This window comes from Peromyscus leucopus, chromosome 5 (assembly GCF_004664715.2).
Source record: "Peromyscus leucopus breed LL Stock chromosome 5, UCI_PerLeu_2.1, whole genome shotgun sequence".
Taxonomy (NCBI): Eukaryota; Metazoa; Chordata; class Mammalia; order Rodentia; family Cricetidae; genus Peromyscus; species Peromyscus leucopus.
In genome coordinates, this window is record NC_051067.1 from 86,322,156 (window position 1) to 86,343,864 (window position 21,709).

The 21,709-nt window shown below is 56.5% G+C and overlaps 1 protein-coding gene across 6 annotated transcripts in view; it reads left to right on the top strand.

The window, feature by feature from the left end:
- The first annotated feature begins 713 nt into the window (after positions 1-713).
- Adgrg1 (adhesion G protein-coupled receptor G1) overlaps positions 714-21,709 on the top strand; it is a 37,160-nt gene continuing 16,164 nt past the window's right edge. Inside the window, exon 1 of one of the 6 annotated variants that reach the window (XM_037206105.1) lies at positions 714-882. The gene's annotated coding sequence lies outside the window, so the exon portion shown is untranslated. Of the gene's footprint in view, positions 883-909; positions 1,033-8,005; positions 8,244-18,477; positions 18,663-18,965; positions 19,089-19,768; positions 20,023-21,709 lie in introns of those variants that run through there. The other 5 variants (XM_037206104.1, XM_028871441.2, XM_028871443.2 and 2 more) reach the window with 5 other exon arrangements.

Genomic DNA, 21,709 nt, shown 5'->3' on the forward strand with positions numbered 1-21,709 from the left:
TTCTCTGGTACCCACCAGAGTACATAGACAAGGGGAGCAGGGGGGTTGATCTGGGTGGCCGCAGGAAACATAGTGGAGTGTTAGGATTCCCAAGGTAAATCCTGCAGGAGTGACACCCCCACAGCCCCGGGTCACAACAGCGTTTGGTACCACTCTGTTCGGAGGACCACCCTCTTCTTGAGCTGGCTTCCTGGGGGAAGTATGGCTCAGCCGGCAGGTCTCAGTGTGGGGGGCTGGGTGTACATCAGAAGGACCCCTGGGATACTGGTGCCTGATTGTAAGAACGTTGAAAAGAGGTGGGTGGCAGGGGCTGGTGTGTGTGTGTGTGTGTGTGTGTGTGTGTGTGTGTGTGTGTGTGTGTGATGTATGCATAGGGCCTCTCCATTGCAGGGTGGAGCTTGCCTGGACTTCTCCCCTGGCACCCTCCCAAGATACCTGGGACAGCTGCTACCACCCATGCCTAGGAAAAAGCTCTGTGTCTGCTCCCACCCTCTGCCTGCTCTGCATCCACCTTAGTCCAGCAGGATATTTTTGGGAACCCCACCCACAGCCCTGGAGGCCTCCCGCATCCAGCCTGTGGCTTCTTTGTGTTGCCCTGCAGACAGGATATGGGGCAGGATTCAGGTGGGGCCCCAGCTCAGTGGAGGCGGGGAGAAGCCACAAAGGGCTGGCAGTTTGCAGGTGTGTGGGGGCGTGGCAGTGTGCCTCCCACAGTCTGGAAAGGTCTCTGAAGCCCAGAGACGGGGTGACCCCAGCCTCACACAGAACAGCTCATACCGTCCAGGGTAGAGACGCCAAAAGTCCACGGAGGCTGAAGACCATTCAAACCTCTCCAGGAAACTCAGGAATGTCAGAGGGCCACCGGCACCGGAAGCTAGAAGGGTAGGTGGAGCCTCACCTGGACTGAGTTTGCCGCTGTTAGACTCAGGCTCGGCGCTGGGCACCTAGTGGGAGGAGGCTGCAAAAGCTGTCGACAGAAGGGCCTGTCTAGACCTGGCGGTGAGGGGCTGCTGTCCAGAGAGGGAGACCGAGGTAAGAAAGGGCAGCTGGCATGGCATGGCCTGAGCCTGGCCCAGCTCACTTGACCTTGGTCTCAGGTTCAGCTCAATGCTTGGGGCTTTTTGTGTCTGATCCCTGGTGTCTCCCAGGGAATGACTGAGTTAGAGGCTGTGGCTATTCCGAGGTCACTCCTTGCTGCTCAGAGTGTGGCCTGTGCACGTTGACATGGGGGCACTGGAACATACGGGCAGGGCGTGAAGTGTGTCCTTCTTTGCTCAGAAGGAGACCACGGATGTGAAGCCAGAGTGAAGCTTGGACCCTGGCATGCGTATGAGGAATGGCGGCATGAACCCCATTTGCGCCTTCGTCCCCTGGTGCTCCCAGAGCCGTTTCCTTCTGAGAGCCATGGGGAACCGGTTTAGCAGCAGGCCATCCTACTTGTTTGATTTTTTTTGCGGAGGAAGAGGAGGTAGGCAGGGTTTCCTGGGGAGCCAGCAAAGGGGCAGAGCTCAGGTATATCTGTTTCTGCTGCGGCCAGCCAAGGGACCCCTTGCCTCTCAGCCCAGGTTTGTCAACCCCATCTGCAAGAGTCTAGTCAAAGGTTCCCCTCCTCTACCGGCTGCTCCCCGCCCCCCCCACATGGTGGCCAAAGATGCACCTGGACAGGGAGGAAAAGTTCAGGCTTGCCATGGCCTCTGGTGGGACCCTGGCATTCCTTCTGTCTGGCCATGGCCCCCAGCTGTGCCAGGATAGGGGTAGACAGGACCCCAGATATGAAAGCATATTACTGCTTCGAGAGCCCCAGCGCCCAGCCCCCAGCCCTGGCTCAGGGCCCCCACCCAGCCAGACAAAGGTGGGCGGCTGGCGCCGCTGCTCTGCTTCTGCCAGCCTGGCTCCCCGAGGCATGTGGGCTGCACAGTGAGCCCCTGCTAATGAGCATCTGCCGTCACTCCATTTATGCCTCCTGAGCCACCTGCGCCCCGGCACTTAGTGGGAGACCCTGGGGGGGGGGTTCCCTGGCTGCTGGGCAGAGGGGCATGCAGAAAGTGGGAGGTGTTGTGTGTGTGTGTGTGGGTCTCCTGGGACTAGGGGGCCCCATGCTCTGTGGGATTCCTACAAAGTACTTAGGATTCCAGCTCTTTATTGTACCAAAAGAGAAGTTGGAGCAAGGCGGGGTGACGTGAGTCTGTCATCTCCAAACTAGGGTGGCTGAGGCAGGTCAGTTTTGAGTTCTAGGCCAGCCTGGGCTACATGGAGAGATCCTGTCTCAAAAGAGAGGGAGAGGGAAACCGGGAGGAAGGGATGGCAGCCCTATTGGTCACTCAAGCAGGGAAACAAATGTGTCCTCTTTGTGAATTCCCAAGCGAGTCTCCCACAGCCAATACCTCAGCACATTGTGCAATGCATGTATTGAGACATGGATGTGGGCACGCAGGAGGGCACAGACAAGATCCCAGTCCTGGAGACCCCCGCAGTAAGTGACCTGGCATAGCGTTTTCCTCAAGAGGAAGCAAGTTTTACGCCATCTTCTCTCACTGCTGGACTACCTTGTGGGTAGTCACTAAGCCTCTCTGGGCTTCCCTGGCCTGCCTTGGCACACGTGAGCTAACGCCTCTCTGCTTCATCAGAGACAGATGGCCCGAGCTGCTGTCTGAGCAGCTGCCACGGAAACCTCACAGGGCAGGACCCGGGGAGGGCCAGCGTAGATGGGCACAAGTGTGGAACAGTCGGCAGCAGCTGGCATGGACTGCTGGTCACCTCAGACCAGGTCTGGGTTTCTAGCTGAGACAGGGAGACTCCATAGAGGATGGAAGTCCCTCTGTTCCTACACACTGGGGACATTTTTAAGAGCAGACCCATGTGGCTAGGGAGATAGCGCAGCTGGTAACACACTTGTACATGCATGAAGACTTGAGTTTGAACGGCCAGTACCATGTAAAAAGCCAAACTTGGTGGTTCACGCCGGACCTCAGGTGGTCTCAGCCCTGGGGAGGCAGAGACAGGAGGGTCTCCAGGTTTGCTGTCCAGCAAGTCCAGCTGAACCGATGAGCTTCAGGTTCAGTGAGAGACCCTGCCTCAAAGAGTAATGTGACGCCAGGGGGACAGTCAGGCTGAATTCAGGCCCAGTGACCTGAGTTAGATCTCTGGGTTCCACACGGTGCAAGGAGAGAACCAACTCCTGCAAGTTATCCTCTTACTTCCACATGCATGCAGTGGCTCTGGTACCTGCATGAGGGCATGTGCATGCGTGCGCGCGCACACACATGCACATACACACACACAAAAAATAAATGTAGTTCCTAAGACATTTAACACATTAGATGGAGAGTGATAGAAGAAGATACATACATTCATTGGGCTGGGTGGTGGTGGTGGTGGTGGCGGCAGCAGCAGCAGTGGCGGCAGTGGCGGCTCATGCCTTTAATCCCAGCACTCAGGAGGTAGAGCCAGGTGGATCTCTGTGAGTTCGAGGCCAGCCTGGTCTACAGAGCGAGATCCAGGACAGGCACCAAAACTACACAGAGGAAACCCTATCTTGAAAAAACAAAAAAACAAAAAAAAACACAAAAAACAAAAAACAAACAAACAAAAGAAGTTACACATGTTGGAAGCTGACTTCTGGCCTCCACACGCATGAGCACACATGTGCATCCCCATAAACATGTAGGCAAGCAGATACTTCATCACATGCTCAAGAGCAAACCCATTTTACAAGTGAGGACGCTGAGGCACAGGAAAATCAAAGTCCAGCAGTTTGATGCTAGACTCCCGTGGCAGTTATGGGGCTTTGGGGCAATACCGTGGGGAAGCAGAGCAGTGAAGGAGAGTGGTTTGGAGTCCATCAGTGGCTCCCCCGGCCAGGCTGCTTCTGAGCAGAGTGCAGGGCAGGAAGGCCTCATCATGACGGTTCCCCTGATCACCTGTGCTGCAGAGGGAACCTCTGTTCAGAGATAGGCAGGGTCTCACAGGGGGACCCTAGGCCTCTGGATCCCGAAAGACAGGCCCAGGCTGGCAGACATATGACTGGACTGGCGAGGGCTGGTTCCAGGTGCCTCATCTTTGCCCTGAGCTCACATGCTAAGAGGCAGGGGGCATGGCCAGTTTGCCTCTCTGAGCATGATCTGGCTGGATCCAGCCCTTCTGCTGAATGCTCTTGGGGTGGGGGTGGCTAAGCTGAGGGTCAGACATTCCGTCATGCCACAACATGAACAGGAGGTTCCTGTCCTGTTTGCCTGTCTTGGGTAGCTGGGCACCCAGGCATGCCCACCTCCTAGGGCAGCCGGTGGGGGCGGCCTTGGAGGCAGCCAGCCTGAACTTGTCTAGGGAACAGGAGATTGGAGTGGCCTCTTCCCTGTAGGCTGGAATGAGGGGGAGAACAGAGAGAAAGGATGTGTGCCCATGCCAGGGACCAAGGCATCCAGTCAAGCATCACTGGGACCAGGAAGAGGGACCTGGGGCAAGGAACTGGCCTGAAAGTCAGACCCTGGTTCAGGTCATGGCACTGGGCTGGCGGTCTCCTTCCCTCCTCTACTGTAAATAAGGCAGAGGCCCTTAGCAGGGTTGTAGGAGAAAAAACCAGCCACTTGGATGGCATATGACAAGTGTGTCACTGCTGTTTGGAGCAAGGGGTAAAGAGGGACAGAGCTGTGGTCAGGAGGGGATGAAAGAGTTTCTGCTGGCATCTGGGGCTGTGACTCTTCCCAGACCACAACCCCAGGGCTTTGGAAATCTGAGGCAGGTAAATATAGGCAGGTGTCTGCTTGGCTCCGCCCCCAGGGAGCTGGAGTGGACTCCAAATAAGGCCTCAGAAAACAGGCTTGGGCGGGCTCAACTCACATGCTCTTGCTAGCCTTCATTCCATTTCATCTGGCGCAATGTCCTTGAACCCCAGGCCCAGGCTTGAATCCCCATAAGGCTCAGCAGCCCATTTTAAAGGCTGAGAGCGGCCCCCTTTCTTCTCATCTTGGACTAGCCTGGTTTCCATACTCCTCCCAGGCTAGGGGAAGGGGATGTCCCTCAGTGGGAAAAAAAATCTGTTCTGGGCACTGGCACACAGCTGCCTTTGTGAGGGTGGCTGAGTCACATGGGCACCGCCATCCATGCTGGACCCTGGGGCAGCATGACGGGAGGTGGCGTTATCATCGGGGTTGTGGCTTCCCCCATGCTTGTGGGCAGGAGGCTTTCCCACGGGAATAAAGGGAGTAGGGAGGTGGCTGGGAGCACAGTACTAACACATCTTCTGGGGTACAGGCTATAGGATGGTGGGGTGGCTTTGGGGAGGTGCTCTTTCCGGGCCTCAGTCTCCATCTCTGAGAAGTGGAGCAGGTGTTCCTGTTGTATAGAGAGGATGCTGGACGTTCAGTAGCTGGAGCTTTGTGCCCTGTGTGCATTTTAGCACCAGGATGCTGGGTATTGTGCTCCAAAATACGCAAGATCACAGAGCTTGCATGAGAAGCCGGTGCTGGAACTCTTCTTGTCTGTCCGGGTGGGCCCAGCTTGTTGCTGTTCTCAAGGCGGGCTTGGGCACCTGTTCTTCTATCTGGCAGGTTAGGAAGAGATCGAGGTCTGAGGTCCCCTGAAGTTCCACCAGCCCCCTGCTCCAGCCTTCTCAGTGCCCAGACCTTGCCTCAGGCAGCAGCCGCAGCAGGCAACAAGCCTTGTTGGTTTCTTATCCATACCCCGGGGTTCATGTCCCCTGAAGTCTTGCCTCAGTGCCCAGGGAGCAGGTGATCTTTTTATCCTCAGCCAACAGCAAAGAGGTGGCTGGGTAGAGACGCTTACCCAAGTCACCAGCTGGCAGAGTCTGCGGCAGCCAGTTGGCTCTGGATCCTCATCGGTGTTGCCTCGCTTCCATCCCTTATAAAGAAGGGGTGACCATCTGCTTCCTGTGTTCCCTACCTCATTCCTGGTTCTGCCGCCAGTCTGTAATCCCACAACCCTTCCCGTGGAGACACAACTCGGTAGCTGAGCCCTGGCGCCGCCATGTTTCCAGTGAGAAGCAGAGAGGATGCGTGGTTCCCATCCCAGCGGGCACTAGGCCAGCCTTTTCTCACCCCACCCCTAACTATGCACACCAGGAATGATTTTGACACCTCCTCTCTCCTTGTTTGACTTCCCCCAGCTCTGTTTCTGGTCTCTTGCATGAGAGTCTTCCCCCTGGCTTTGCTTTGTCTCCATCCTGTTACCTGCCCACACTTCTTACACCTTGTTGAAGCCCTTAGAGTAGAGACCGGGCTACTTAAGCTTTGCCACACACTGTAACCACCTGGACATCCTATTAAATTTTAGATTCCCAGGGGACAGCTCTGGGGGCACATCTGAGACCTGGGGTTTCCAACAAGTTCTCATATTCGGTGTGTCTGTGACCATAGTTTGCGTGCCGAGCACAGGTACCCCTTACTCAGACACCTTCGACGGCTCCAGTGCCTTTGACCAGCCCTCCAGTTCCATGCCTTCAAAATCTCCCACCCTCTGCCTCCATTTCTTCAACAGATCCTGTTTCCTTCAAAAAATGGCCCCCCGGCCCCCCCCCCCCCCCCCCCCGCTGCTGTCCCCCGGAAGGCCCTTCCGTGGGTCTCTGTTTATTGACGTTCCCGTCAACGTTCAGCAGGGCCTCTGGAGTCACTTGGTTCAATGCCTGGCTTCTCGCCTTTGAAGGGTGTGGCCGAGAGCCCCTTGCTTTCTCTAGATCTGGGGCCTTTTCTGCGTGGTGGAGACATGGTGGAAATGAGTGAAGGGCCTGTACCTGCTAGATGTTTGCTGAGAGCCACGGGCCCACCCGCGTCTCAGCTGTGTGGCCTTGGACAAGTCCCTGCTTGTGCCTGACCATCTCAGCTCACATACTGGTGGTGTTGAGGGGTGTGACCCCTCTACGTCCCCAGCTGTGTGACCTTGGACAAATTAGTTCCCGTCTCTGAGTTTCATGTCTCTGCCTTGCCCTCTTCCTTCATTACTACATGCCTGGAGAATATTTCTTGAGGCTCATTAAGTGTCTGGGCAGGTGCTGTGAGGAAGGCATGAGGGAAGGCTGGAATGCAGTCAGTGTGACTGCTGTTATTCTATTACTGCCATTATTGTTATTGTTACCACTTGCCCTCCTTAGGTTGTGAAATCCTCACACACCTCTTGCCACCTAGGGCTCGCTTGTTCACGCTGTGTGTACAGGAAAGACTGGAGACTTCACTCTGGAGGCCCACGCTCATCCTCCCTCCACCCCCACCCTCTCACCCCCCACCCACCCCAACCTCAAAAGTGGAGGGAACAGCCAACTCGGATGACCGGACAGAGCAAGCATAATGGGCATGGTAGGGTTGGCCTGTTTCCAAATTGCTCTCTCTGAGGTTTTAGAAGGGCTCTTTACCTGGGCCTCAGTTTCCCACTTGGCTCAGCAGACAGACTAAAGAAGGCTATTTCCAGACGTCCTTGGGGTCTCAGACTCTAGGACATGGGTTTTAAAAGGTTGAAATTAAAGGAGAGCGGGGAACTCTGGTCTGGCTCTCTGCTAGGAAGACGCTCAGAGACGGAGACAGGGGTCAGCAGTCAGCCACGCATGGCCTCAAGCCAGGCAGCCTGACACCCTCTTCCTCCAGGAGTACCTTCCGCTCTGACACTCAGTGCTGGCTTCTGCCTGCTGCTGAGGAGGTTAGGCTGTCCTTCAGGAAGGGGCAGTGGTTGGCTGGGCCTGGAGAAGGGGGCAGCATCTGAGTGGCCTGTGGCCATGGCAAATTGGTTTCTTTGACAGAACTTCAGGAAGCAGCCCCCCAGGGACCTTGATAATAGGTGGGTGACGAGGCCCAGTCACCCCGGTTCATACCCATCCCTGAAACTGGCACCGGGGCTCTGAGATGGTTAGAGGTAAAACCCAGGTCCCCACTTGCCAGACCTGAGTCATGGGCAGCCCCCAAGGTCCCTGCTTGCCTCACCTCTGTCAGCCAGCCCTGCCTCCTCCTGCCTCCCTCTGAAAAAGCCATGACTCACTGTTAGCCAGTCATCTCATCTCCAGCCTGAAGGGAGGAGCTGAGCAAGGGCAGGAGGGTGTCCCGGCCCTCCCTCCGGTTCTAAGGCTCCACACAGGCTGGCGACTCCAGGAGAGGGGTTGCCGGCTGCCAAGAGCCTCCCACCCGCCCCCAGCCAGTGCACTTGCTAGCATGAGAGACCCAGACTGGCAGATTCCGCCTTGGAGGTGAATCCTGAAAGGTGGTCCAGCTGCTTGGCTCCTTCCAGAGCCCTCTGCCTGGCACCAGGTACCTGACCGAGGGTGGCCAGTAGGTGGGAGGAGAGGCTGCCGGGGCTATGGAGAGAGTGTGGCATGTAAAGGGATCTCGGGGGCGGGGTGGGGGTGGGGTTGGCTCAGATGAGCACAGCTGGGGGGTGGGGTGGGTGTCTCTAGGGTAGAGATGTGTGTAAACTGGAAGCTGCCAGGAAGGGAACCGGGTCAGAAGGAGCAGAACATTTGGAGCCATTCGCTGTCCGAACGGTCCAGTCTTGGGCCCAACAGTGTGGCATCTGCGCCCTGGGCCTTTCAGTCTCTGTTCTCAGCCAGATGTTGTGGCACACACCTGTAATCCCAGCATTTGGGGAGGCAGAGGCGGGAGGCTCTTGAGTTCAAGGCCTGCCTGGGCTACAGAGATCTCTGCCCCTATCACCAGTGTGGGAGAAGGGAGACTCAGAGAGGGCAGACAGCTTGCCTGAGGTCACACAGCAAGTCCAGAGATGGAGCGCCAGGCTCTGGCTGCAGAAGAGGGCCCTGTGGGGGGCTCAGTATGGTGCCCCTGAAGCTGGCCTCCCCCAGAGCTTCCCTTAGGGACAGGACGGGGCCCCCAGGGAACCAGGGCCGTCCAAAAACTTGAAACCCAGGAAGGAAGGCACGGTGCAGCATCTGCTCTGAACAGGAGGCACCTGGAGTGAGGGTCCTGGGAAGCGAGGCCGAGGGGCCAAGAGCTCCTCACCCATTAACCACAAGACCTCAGGGCCCCCAGCTGCTTGGGCCTGATAGGACCTTAGTCCCCCTTCCCCTGGTGTGGGAAATGGGGGCAGGGTTCCTGTCCTCCCCACTTTCCAACCAGCCATCTGGCGGTGACCGTTAGGGCCTCCAAGGGGCTCATTTTACTGAGGGGGTGGGGTGAGTAGAAGCAGAATCCCTTTTTTCCCCTTCCCCCTTAGGCAACTGTGGCGAGGGATGGGTGACATGGTGGGAAAGTCGGGTGCCTTCTTCGGAAGGCCGAGGGGGGTTGCTTATCTTAAGCGTCCACTCTGCCTACTGAGCGCTCTCTGCTGTCCTAGGGGCACAGTGAGCAATAAGGTCAGTTGGAACATATAGGTGGCCCCCTCCCTGCACGCCCCCAGGAGTCAGAGACTGTGGGAAGCGGCAGCGCTGGTCATCGGGAGCTACATGCTATTGAGGGGTCCCCAGAATTCAGACCAGCCCCTGGGTGGCCATCCCTGCCCCGTTCAGAGACTGTACTAGCTTTTGGAGCCAGACTCTCCCTTTGCTACTGGAGCCCCAGGAACTTGAGATACATCCCACCTTGGTCAAAGCCACTTCACCTGGCCTCTCTCTGGGTTGCTAAATTGGCATGGGGGTGTCTTTGCCACCCTGTCTCCTGGGCTAACGACTTGACTCCAAAATCCCAGGCAGAGGGATCCCGGCTCCTGGTATTTGATTAGGAGGCTGTCTGAGGTGGCTTGTGTATGGCATCTCCGTCCTGTTAGGAGGTGTGATTCCAGAGGGGGATGAGTGGACGAGAGGAGACAGCAGGAGCTAGGGGGTCTGTGAGAAAAGGGGGAGTGAGTCCGGCTCTGAACTGGGCAGAAGGGAAGGGGGAGGGGCCGTGTCTGGGAATGGATGGGTGGAATGGATGGCAGAGAATGTAATATGGAAAGAGTTTAGGGGAACAATGAGAGCTTGGAGGCATGAGCCAGCCACAGACCCGCCGCCTGACGTGGGTCACTTCAGCATACTCCATGTCGTGCCAGAGGGCCTCCGTCTTCCGTGCAGGGGAAGGGTGAGAGGACTGGGCAGCGGGGTGGGAAGGGCAGAGGATGAGCGCTGTGGGTCTGGCCTGGCTACTCTGCCCCAGCTGCTAGACTGAGCCTCAGGCTTAGGGATGGCTTCCTGGCTAAGGAGGAAGGAGTAGAGGTGAGAGGAAGGGAAGAGAAGAGAGCCGGTAGAGCTGAGACGGGGCAGTGTGTTCTGTGGGGACGGCCTGCTCAATCAGGATCCTGCATGACAAGGGTAGGCGGCAACGTGGGGCGGACAGCCGCGAAGGGAGCACCACCGTAGGTGATCCTCTGCCCAGTGGATGCTGAGCCCTCGCTGGGATGTGGGATGAGCTTCTAGGCAGTAGGGGGAAGGGGCAGGGCCCTGAGAGGGGTGTTAGAGGTGCCAGTGGGGAGGCTGGGGGAAGTATGTAGACACAGGACCCACATCCCAGGGTTGCATCCTTTTCCTAAGATTGAGTAGGGCTTCATACCCCCATTCTGGTCCTCAGGGTGGCCCTGCCTTCTGACTCACATCAGATGGGGGCATCATGTGAGTGCACCCGGCAGCCGAGGGTGAGCAGCCTCCGGGGACCTGGCAGATGGCGAGTAGGGGGTGGGGCAGAGCTGGCACAAAGGGGCCTCTCAGATGCAGTGGGTGGAACACTGGCAAGCCATCCCTTGCTCGGCTGAGAGCTTGTCTCTGCTCCAGGCTCTGGACCTCCAGCCCCAGCTGGAATTTCTGGGGGCCCCGGGGGAGCTTTTAGATTCTGAGGTCAGGTCTGAGCTATTGAGGAGAGGGACTAAGGTTAGCAGCAGGCCTGGCCTGCCTGGGGTGAGGTGGTCTGAGACACAATCCTGAGTCCCATGTGCCCCAAACTCTCCAGGTTCCCTGGGATCCCAGCCTGGAACAATCCTAAACCTTCCATGCTGAGCTCAGTACTTCCTTCAGAGACAAAGAATGTGGGTGAGGCGGCTTCCCCAGGGAGGGATCCAAATCTTTGGGGCTCCAGGTCTCACTGTTGTCTTTTTCTGTTGCTTCTCGGGAAGCAAGGAGGTCCCTGTCTGGGTCCTAAGCTAGTTGTTGGAGGGCCTGTGCCCATACCCTGACACTGGCAAGCCCATGCATTTGTTTGGTGATGGGATTCGGGCAGGTTTGCCCAAAGAGAACTTGGCGGTACCCCTTTCTGATTGTGCGGGCTTGGACATGTGCCTCTAATTCCTCATCGTTAACTCTATCTTCGGGGGCTTCTCTGAGCGTGGCAGAGTTAACGTGAATACGTTTAGAACGGCACGTGAATCATGGAAGTTAGCATTTGACTCTCTAGCTCCCATTGGACAAATGGGCATACCGAAGCCAGAGACGTCACTTTCTCTTATCTCCACTGCCTGTGGGGGAGCTGGACACTGGAACAAGTCAGCCTGCCCCGACTAGCCCGATCTGTGTGTCGGCAGGGAGGGGAGCGTGGCTGGGCACCAGGCTCCTGGGCTGGCACTGACCTTGGTGATGTGTGGAGTGCAGTTCCAGGCAGGCAGAGATAAGAGCCTTACTTTGGGAAGCTGGCCCAGCATCCACCATCAGCAGGCAGTCCTCGAACATTAATGGGAGATGGGCTGGGGATAAGGGGCTGGCTCTCCTAGGGCCAGTTCTAGTCCCCTGACGCATCCAGGGTTCTGTGGCTAATAGCTTCAGTCTGCCTTCCCTGTTTCAGGGCCACTTTGTCTCCAAACTGGCCTTACGGCCTCTTCATCCCTCCCTTCTGTCCTCGGCCCTCTTCCTTCCATCCAGTAACATCGGCCTGGATTCCCAGTTCCCATGGCAGAAAGTAGGTGGGTACCAGAGATTCATATTACACTGCCCAAGAGCACAGCTTCTCTGGACCTCAGTTTCTTTGTCCGTGAATGGAAATAACCGGACCCGTCTCTTGTAAGGGTTGTTACTGGAACACGGATCAACATGGGCTGCAAATGCGTTGTTAGCACGCTGCAGCTTTGAGAGGTCCCGGGACGCCTCAGGAAGCGCTGCTCAGATACTCGGGGTGCTTGACCCTTGAAGAGTGACCTTGAGCCAAAGGCCCTCTCCTCTCTTCACTGCCCTCCTCCCTCCTCTTCAGCCTTCCTCTCCCCCCCACCCCACAGGACATCACTATGGAGTGGCCTCAAACTCATGATCCTCCTGCCTCAGCCTTCCAAGTGCCAAGATTACAAATACGTGCCACCATATCTGGCAAGTAACTTCCTTGCCTTGAGTCTTATTTATAGAGAATGAAGACACCTGAATCTCCAGGAGGGGCTGTAGGGAGTGAAGGGGGTAGCCCCATGTTGCTGGGGCTCAGGAAAGGCAGGCCTCACCCCCATCTTCCCCAGACCTTCTCCATCTCCCAGGATGGCAGTGCCCTGAGATAGGCTGCACAGGTGATTAGGAGTGTGGGCTCTGGGCTGCCTGGTTCCTTCTCAGTGCCGGCAGCTGTGTGAATCTAGACAGGTGTGTTGGCCAGCCTGTCCCTTGTTTATTATTATTATTACTATTATTATTTTGTTTTTTTGTGACAGGGTTTCTCTGTGTAGTCCTGGCTATCCTGAAACTCACTCAGTAGGCCAGGCTGTCCTTGAACTCACAGAGATCCACCTGCCTCTGCCTCCTGAGTGCTGGGATTAAAGGCGTGCATCACTGCTGCCCAGCCTTTCTTTAGTTTTAAAGCAGGAGTGAAAATGGCGTCTTGAGAGAATTGAGGGAGCCATGGGATTTTAAGTGCATCATTCCCAGTTCTGTAAGTGCCCCGCTGTTATTGGTACCATTCTGGAACCTTCTTTGGGCGAATAGCAGAGACTTTATCCCAGAGCAACAATCTGCCCCTTATCAAAGATGTCATTGAGAAGACTCCAATCTGCAGACAGCACACCCTTACATATTCCATTGAGAGGGTCTTGGTTGCTGCTGTGAGAATTGTCCTGTCTGGGACTCGAACCTCCTTCCTAAGTCCCGGGGCCTTACTTCCAGACTCTTCCCCAAGGTGTGTCACTTGAAAGCCGATCAGTTTTATTCAAGAGCCACCTGCTTTGAGGCTGTCTTCCACAGAGTTCCATCTGGGGTCCTCAGGTGCACAGAAACTCTTGTACAGGGAGGAGAGGAGCAGTGAGAGGTGGACCAACAGACTCCAGGATGAACAGTCTTTGCCATCTACGGTGTCTGGCCCTCCTTTTTGTGAAGAACATCACTGCTGACCTTGCCCTCCTGGAACACCCATGGCCCCTTAGATGTTACCTGTCTGCAATAGAAATCTTACAGTAGTTTATTGCTTATGTTCATTGACTCACAGCTGCTCAGTAGCAGTGGGAGTACAGCCCATTCTGACACAACCGAGGGTCATCAGATTCCCCGTGCTCTGCAGTCTTCGAGAGAGATGACGTCACAGGTAGCATTACCATCATTTACCTGGAGCATCTCTTTAGGATTTCAAGTGCAGGGAAAAGGGAGGGAAAACCCCCTTTGCAAAAGGCATAGCAAAGGGAGGTGACCTTTAGGCATTGCCTACTGTTAGATCTTGACCTGTTTGGCCCCCTTCCTGGGTTCAGAAGGGATGCCTGGGTTCCAGTCAGGCTAGTGTCCTGAGCGGCGCTCTGTGGTCACTCCTCTTTGGGAATGAGTTCCCTTGGTCCCTGGAGCCTGGGTTGTGTGGCCATCTCCAGCTGAGCCCATTTCTCACGGTGTGGCTCTGTGTCTGGAAGCCTGGGTTTCTGGTCTTGTGGTGGTGACAGTTGCCCCGACCCACCTGTTTTGATGCTGACAAGTGTGAGGGGTGGACCTCAGGGGTTGGTCAGGGCAGCTGAGTCATGCTGAAGCTGGGTCTGACTCCCGCCTGTTGTATCATCATCTGGGCAGGGGCCAAGTGGCTTGGGCTGGCCAATAGCCTGTCTCATGTCTCCACTTCACTGCCCAAGGCCCTCGTGCTGTCTTTGGCACGTCCGCTCCTCCAAGGCTTCATTTTTATCCACATTTCAGAGACGATGAAGCAGGTTGGGGGGGAAGGGTCCCTGGACCGTCCATGGTGACAGGAACCTGGTCACTTGCCTCTGGTTGGATTTGTCCCCATTTTGTCACAATGGCTGTTCCCACTGGAGGTTGTGAGCACCCCATCCTTGCAAGTATTCGAGTTGGTCAGAGAAGCCATGGAGGGGCCTTGGGGGGTCGTGAGGCTCTTTTTCACCGTTCTTCTAGCTATGAGCTTTCCCAACCCTGGGGGGGTGGCACCAATGACCATGGGTAGAATTAATTACACATGGGTAATGCCTATGAGGGACATAATGCCCCTCCACTACATTGCTGGCCCCTGCACCTAGCTCTCCCATGGGCGCATCTGACTGCATCTTCGGGGTGATTTCTAAGACTGCACGTGAGGAGCTGGGGGCGAGCGAGGCTGTTTTGTGCAGGAAGGGCACACATGCACCTGCAGAGTCTGGGACCTCTCGGCCATCCTTACCCTGTGGTCTTGAATCTGGGCAGGTGTGCAGGCCGCCCAGCTCCTCCTCCCCAACACCAGCTTGCGGGAGTCGTGGGCAGTGGACGGGGCAGTAAGGAAACTTCTTGCCCCACACTCCTCTGGCCTCTGCCTCTTGTACGCATTTTGGATCCCTGATGGTAGGGTCTGGGTCTCTAAACCTGGCACAGGGCTCACCAGTACCAGCAATGATTGGGGAAGACAGTTGGCACTTCTCCCTGGAGACCCTGCCGTGGGTATCAGCATAAGCAGGTGCCCCAGCTCTGTCCCTCTAGTAGGGGAACCAGAGTTCAAAGCTGCAGTAAATGTGGTCCGTGAAGACAGTGGTGTTCACACAGCACGTGAGTGCAGAGGAGTGGTCTCGCGGAGTCCCTCAGCTGTGAGACCTCAGGGCTGTGGTTACCACCTCTCTGAGGCTCCGTCTCTACCTCGGCAGCTAACACTCTGTGTTGGGGGGCTGCCAGTGCAAGAGCGGGGTGCCGCGGCAATACAACAGACACATGGATGAAGGAGTCACAGACGGGATTGGGGTCCCTGGCTCTGGGCAAACAGCTTCCCCCTGTTTCCCCAGCCATACAATGGGAAGGGGAATCCCTCCTCACAGGTGCTAGCGAAGGTGTGGAGGCAGGTGCATGTCGTGGGGCTCCCAGGCACATCCCTGCCGTGACCTACCTCGGCTCTGTGCCCCTAGTCCTAGTCCTCAGAGGCACCCACCCACCCACCAGGGGTTCCTGTACCCCAGCACCCACTTCCTCTTCCTGATCCACCTCAGATTTTCTGCCCAGGAGCCCAGCAGGGAGCGTGTCGTTACAGTTACAGTAATAGTACTGTGACCTTGCTTTGTAAGTGAGTCTTGCTCCTGGGCTCTCTAATCCCAAGCCACAGGAGCAGGCCCTTGAGGGGTTTAGGTTGGTAACACTGCCTGGCTGTGAGGAGAAAACCTGGGGCTGGGTGTTCACAGTTGCTAGTCAGGTTTCAGACGTCATGTCATCCAGAAGCCTTCGGAGTGCCCCCCACCCCATCCCAGGTGGGGTAGGAGTAAGAGAACCTGGGGGCTTCAGGTCTTCTCAGAGCTTTCATTAGGCTACTGCGTGTTGGAGGAGGAGTTAGCCTGGAGTCTCTGACTCTCTCGGCGCTCAGGCTGTGCGTGGTCTTGGGGTCCCTACACTGGTCCAACACGTGGTAGAGATGAGGCACTCCCTCCCTAGGCAGAGGCTGGGGACAGCTGTGTGCTTGAGCCCTGGAGCGGATTCCTTCAGCCTGGACCTGCAGCATCAGGCCTGAGCTCAGCTCAGCTCATTCGCTCATTTGTTCCGCCAGCAGCACTGGGCAGCTGCTGTGGTCCCCATGTCGCATCAGCGGGGATGTCAGAGGTACAAAGCCAGCCAGACGGGGCTGGAGAGATGCAGCTCAGTGGCTCTTGCGGGGGACTTGAATGTGAGTTCTAACATCCATGCCAGGCAGCTCACTACCACCCGGCACTCAGCCACAGGGGCATCTCATACCCCTGGCCGCCAAAGCACCTGTGCTCCCAGGCACAGACACGTACAGAAAAACTAACATGCATACACGTATAGTTGAGAAAAGCCCAACAACAACAATAATAACTCAGAAAAGACAGCAAATGCCACCGAAGAATAGTAATCAAGCTCACGGCAGGGGAGCTTCAGAAACGACCAAGATCCTTCAAACCAAACGGGTGACTAGAAACACCCTGATGGACAAGGAAGACAATTTGAACTGGGCGGGGGGGGGGGTCACAGATGGCATTTCAGGAGGGGAACATTTGAATGAAGGCCCAAGAAGGCCAGTCAGAGGGGAGGTCTTAGACCGCGCCGTGGTGAGGGAGGAGCGTGTGCAAAGGCCCTGGGGTGAAGCCGGAGGTGCATTGGGCTTGGTGAGTGTGGGGAAGGCGGGGTGGGGGTGGAGCCAGAGTGGGGTCACTGGTTTGTGTTGACAGCTGTATTGGTCTGTGCATCTCCGATATCAGACAGACATTTCTGATCCCCTCCTCCCCTCGACTCAGAGGCATGGTAGAAGCTCAGTGAGAGCAAAGCTGGTCTAACTCCGGCTGTGGTTCCTGAGCAGCAATTAGCTGTGTCACATTTCTGGTGGTGGGAGATGGGTGGGAGGCTCAGGGGCTGCAGACGGCAATGAGGCTGTGCCCTGCTTCTTGCTGAAGTGAGCAAGCACCAAGTGTGTGTCAAGGGCCTGGGGGGGGGGGCAGCCTCCCCGAGGGTCCTCAGAGCCTCAGCACCCCACCAGCTTCTCTGAGGTCTCAGGGTCCTTTGATCCAACATGGCTACCTTCCCAGACAGTGGGCCCTGGAGCTCTTTCTGGAGGCAGGGAAGGTGTCTCCACCCCCTCCCCCCACCCCTGCCCAGGACAGCAGGCTCCTTTCTTTGCTTTCTTTTCCTCTTCCTCCAGGCCCAAAATAGAGCCTGAACGGTCCCAGGCTCTGGCAGCCAGACAATAGTGGCCTCCTGACCGCGGCAGCCTGCTGGCCCGGGTCCATGGGCTGGAGGCACAGGGCTAGTGTGCCCAGGGCTCCAAGTCCTGCTCCTTTCCCAGGGCCTGGGCCAGCCCTTCCACCTGAGGCGTGGGATCCCCTGGGGTTCCCACTGGTGCTCTGGGCAAGGGCTTGCCACCACTCAGCGGAGGCCTGTGCCTCAGCCTTGGTGGCTGCACTCTGTCCTTACCTGCTGCTGGCCTGGAGCTGGAGGTCTTTACACACCTCTCCATTCTCACTCAAGTTTGTCTGAAGCTCAGGAGTCACCCCGAGTGTTGGATGTCTTTCCCTTTTGACTCACTGGGTAGGAAGGCTCCACAGAGGTCAGAGCTGTGCCCACTCAGAAGGAAGTGAGCGTCCCGTCCTGGAGATCAAATTGAGCTTGGATGTGCATGTCGAGGGGCCTAGACAGGATGAGATGGGTTGCTTAGAGGCCCAGGCATCTGTGTTTGCATTCTATAACCTGCCCTTCCAGTTGGGTAGTCTTGAGCAATCATATCCCCTCCCCAGCCTCTAGGGTCCCATCTCAACATAGGCTCAAACCTGGCTCACCATGCAGCGTGGTGGAAATGAACTTCTAAAATGCCCAGTGCTAGGTTCTCTGCGAAGGAGCCAGAAGCTTTGATGCTGTTCTGCTTTCTTCCTAGGCAGGTAAAGAGGGGCCTAGAAGCTCCCACCGCAGCCAGGGAGCTCTGGAGGAAAGGCAGGAGGAGCCCCAGCCCCAGGCTGGCTCAGAAAGGGGATTATGAGTGAGCTCTGGCAATCTGGGAAGGCTTCCAGGAGGAGACAGATTCCTGGCATTTTTCAGGGAAGCATGGTATACACTCTGTTCACCGCAGCTGATGGTAGGGATCAGGAATGTTTCACCTGGCTTGTGGTCAAGGCAATAGGGGGGCATCCAGCAAGTGCCAGCTTCCAACAGGTGCCATTCGGCCAAGGATCTGGCTTCCCACTGTGTTCTCAAACCATTTGGTGTTAAAGTCATTGGTGAGGGCCAGAAGTGGTGGCACAAGCCTGCAATCCCAGTACTTGAGGCTGAGGCAGGAGGACAGCAAGTTCAAGACTAGCCTGGATTGTATTGCAAGATCTTCCCTCAAGCCTCTCCCTTATAAACAACAACAACCACCACAAAAAGCCACTGCAAACTAACTGGAAGATTTCATGCAAAAATGTACCATTCTGCTTCAGTAGAGAACTTGGGTGCTCTGGGGTCTTGAGGTCCTCTCAAGACAGATGGCCCATGCTCTAGGACCTGCTCTCTTCTTGTACACAAACCCAGCCAGTGCCTGCCAGTGCCTGCCTAGCCAGGCAGCCTCGGGATGGAAGGAAGCTCTCACACTCTGGCGCTGACAAGTCAGAGGGCCCGCGCTCTAAGCCAGGCAGTGACGCAGTCCATGCAGCTGCCAACGGTTGCCAAGGGAACGGTTGCCAGGGGCTGCTGTCACCTGCGCCCCTTCCTCCCCCTTGGCGCTGGAGGCCCGTCTTCTCAGCCCAGCTTCCCGCCTGCCCCCTTTGTTTGAAGCTCTAGTGAGGGGGTGGCGATGGGTGGGGGGGCAGGCTTCCATGCGACCTTCAGCCCCTTGTACTAGGGGAAAGTGTCCCTGACTCCAGGGGTCTGCCGCCGGCAAAGAGGGAGTCTTCGCCCATTCACTCTTTTGCCTGGAGGAGGAAGCCAGGTAGATTTTCACTCCTTCCCTCTTTCGTCTCCCTTTTCCTCCCTTTTCTAACTGCCGCCAGCCGCCCCCCCCCATCATCTCCTTCCCTTCCTCCACAGTCTCCTTTCTTCTCTCTCCTGTAACCCCGCATCTCCTCTTTCCCTGACACCGACATGTAGATAATGGTGGTGGGTTGCCAGGGACCCTGGGGGCATCCTAGCTGGTCCTCTAAGGGGACTCAAACAGCAGCCGTCTGGAGAACCACCAGGAAGTGGTTGGGGGTAGCCACACGCTCCCTCCCGCTCTAGCTGAACATTTTCAGTCCGCTGCAGCTGTGGTCACCCTCCGAGAAGGGTTGGGGGAGATATAACCGGACAAGGAGGGCTGGAAACACCACACACAGCCTTGGGAAGAGCCGTAGAGGAGCTGTGATCCGTGGTCACCTGGGTAAGTTCATGCAGTCCCCTGAACTGAGGCCTTGTGCAGATGGCAGCCAGCTTAACCCAAGGAGACCATTTCCCTGTGACTTCTAAAGAGAGGCTCTCACTAGCAGGTGAGCTTGCCACTCAAGAGGTCAAGTGGACCTCTCTGGAGCTAGCCTGGATTCCCACGTAACCTTCCCTCCTCACTGTATGACGCTGGCAGGTGACTTGGCTTCCCAGGGGCCTCATGGTCATCTGTTCAGTGGATCATGATCCTTTTCTCATGGGTTTTTTAAAGAAGATTAACTGTGTTAATGTAAGCCAGTCCTGGTGGCTCAGGCTTATGATCTGAACACTTGGGGGAGGCTGAGGCAGGAGGATTATAAGTTCATTGCCAGGCTGGGCTACAGAGAGAGACACACACCATCTCAAAACACAAGCAGATAAATGTGTTAGCTGCCCAAAGAGCGTTGAGTCCTGCCCTGCCTTTCTGAAGTGTTTTGTTGACTCTAGCTGTTTACTGCAGGGGCTGGCACCTGCTCGTGGGTATCACAGAGGAGCTGAGGGAACCTTTGTGCGCTCAGGGAGCCGGGAGGGGGCTCTGGGCAGTGCCTCCTGCCTCCTCCCTGCAGGGGCCTTGGAACCAGTCATAGTTGGGAGCTGCCCGGCTTTGTGTCCCTGAGCTGGCAGCCTCCGGGCCAGGAAGGAGGAGGAGAAAAGGGGAGGTTTGGTAGCTGACCTTGGGAACAGAAAGATCCTACAGTCTACAGATGGGCGTTCTGCCTGGTTCAGGGGAGCCCAGTGTAGCCCCCAGAAAGCCAGCGGGTGGCCTTGGGCAGCTCGGGAAAGCAGATGGGAAAGGGGAACTTGGGGCAGACATGGAGACGGCTGTCGTCTGAAAGGGAAGCAAGTCTGGCCAGGGCTGGGCATCCTCTTTGTCCCTCACTGCCAGCTCAGAGGTAAGGTCTTTCTTCATCTGCAAGTACCCTGAATCTGTCCAAGTAACAGGCAGAGGACAGGGGTCATAATTGCTCATTGACAAAGCAGGAAACTGAGGCCCGCTGAGAGGCAGGCTGGCCTAAGATTCCAGGCTTAGCTGGCCTCTGTGCCTGTAACTGCTGCTGCTACCCAGCCCTGAGAGGCAGGTGCAGCCCCATGCACCAGTGCAAGAGGCTGGCCACAGTGGCTCGTTGGATACGAGCGTGTGCTAGACACTTGGCTTTGGCCTGGCTTGGAACACCCAGGACAAGAAGCTGAGGAGGGCTGGTACCGGAGTCCCTGGACTGCCCAAGCCCTAGCCCATACTGGGTTAATTATGGTACGACAGATGTGGGTTCCCCGGGCATTACCCCTCTCTCTCCCCCTTAGCTTCTCTGACTCTCCAGTTGGCCCCAAGATTCCACGGGGCTTTGAGCATCTACATCCTTCGACTCTCGCTTTTCCTCGCTCTCTCCAACATTCCCAGTGTCTTAGCTGCTGGATCTAGGACATGGACCGGAGTCAGCTGGGGGGGGGGGCTATAATGGACGGGGACATTTTGAGTCAGACATGGCACTGCCCTTTCCCCATGAGCCACGACTGCCTGTGAAGGGAGGCAGGACCAGCCTGAGTACACCCCAAGCTCACAGGGGACCCATCGCCTGGAAGTGTCAGAGATGGTAATGAGGGACCTTGGGGATCACTGCAACCTAAGTGGCTTCAGTGGCCCGTCTTGTGCTAGCTAATAGCCTTGGGGACAGCAGAGAAGGACAGGGGCTGGAGACTGTGTATGTGTGTATACACACATATGCACTTACATGAAGGCGTGTGTGCTGATAGGCTACGTGTGGTGTCAAGGCATCTGAGGGCTTGTTTTTCACACGAAAGACGCGGTGTCCATGCTGAAGGTCCTACTGTCACATTGGTTTAGGGCCTGGCCCCGGTAAGCTTTGTGCTGTTGCTCCTTGTGGGACTTATCCGAGCCTTTCCTGTGCTAAGGAACAAGAGAAAGTAGGGTCCAAAGGTCTCTCTAAGGAGCAAGTTCCCCCACAGTAAGGCCAGGGAGACTGAGGGAGGGAAGGGAGCCGGTAACCACAGTGGCTGAAACCATTGCTCTGAGGTTAGCCGGACTTGATTTGAGTCCTAGCATGGCTCCCTCTTTGCTATGTGATCTTGGCTGTGATGTGCGCCCTTCCCATTGTAAGTTCCCTGTCTTTGGATAAGCATCGTTCCAGGATTAGTGGACGGCGAGTTGACTGCAGAGTTGAGCGCGCTGGGCCACTGTGTGGCAATGACCTTGCTGGTGCTGCCACTGAGTGCTTGCCGGAGGGGACTCGGACTCCAGAGTCCCTTTCCCCAGCCTGGATAGATCCCTGCTGAGCCCCACATGCTGTCTGCTTCCTACTGGTCACCGTGGAGCTGTGGAGGAGGCAGAGGCCTGAGCCCAGGACAGTGGATATGTCTCATGTTAGCATCACAGGAAGGACCTGTGTGTAAGGAACGTGAAGGGAGTGGCCAAGGCCAGCTCATGCCTGCTTGGTGATGATTCTTGACTTTCCTAGGGCCTCCCGTGTGCATGTCTACTTGCAGGTGCAGGAAGATGCCGAATGGTCGGCTGCTGAGGCTTAGAGTACCCACAGGCCCTCTGCTGCCTGGCACTCACTGCCC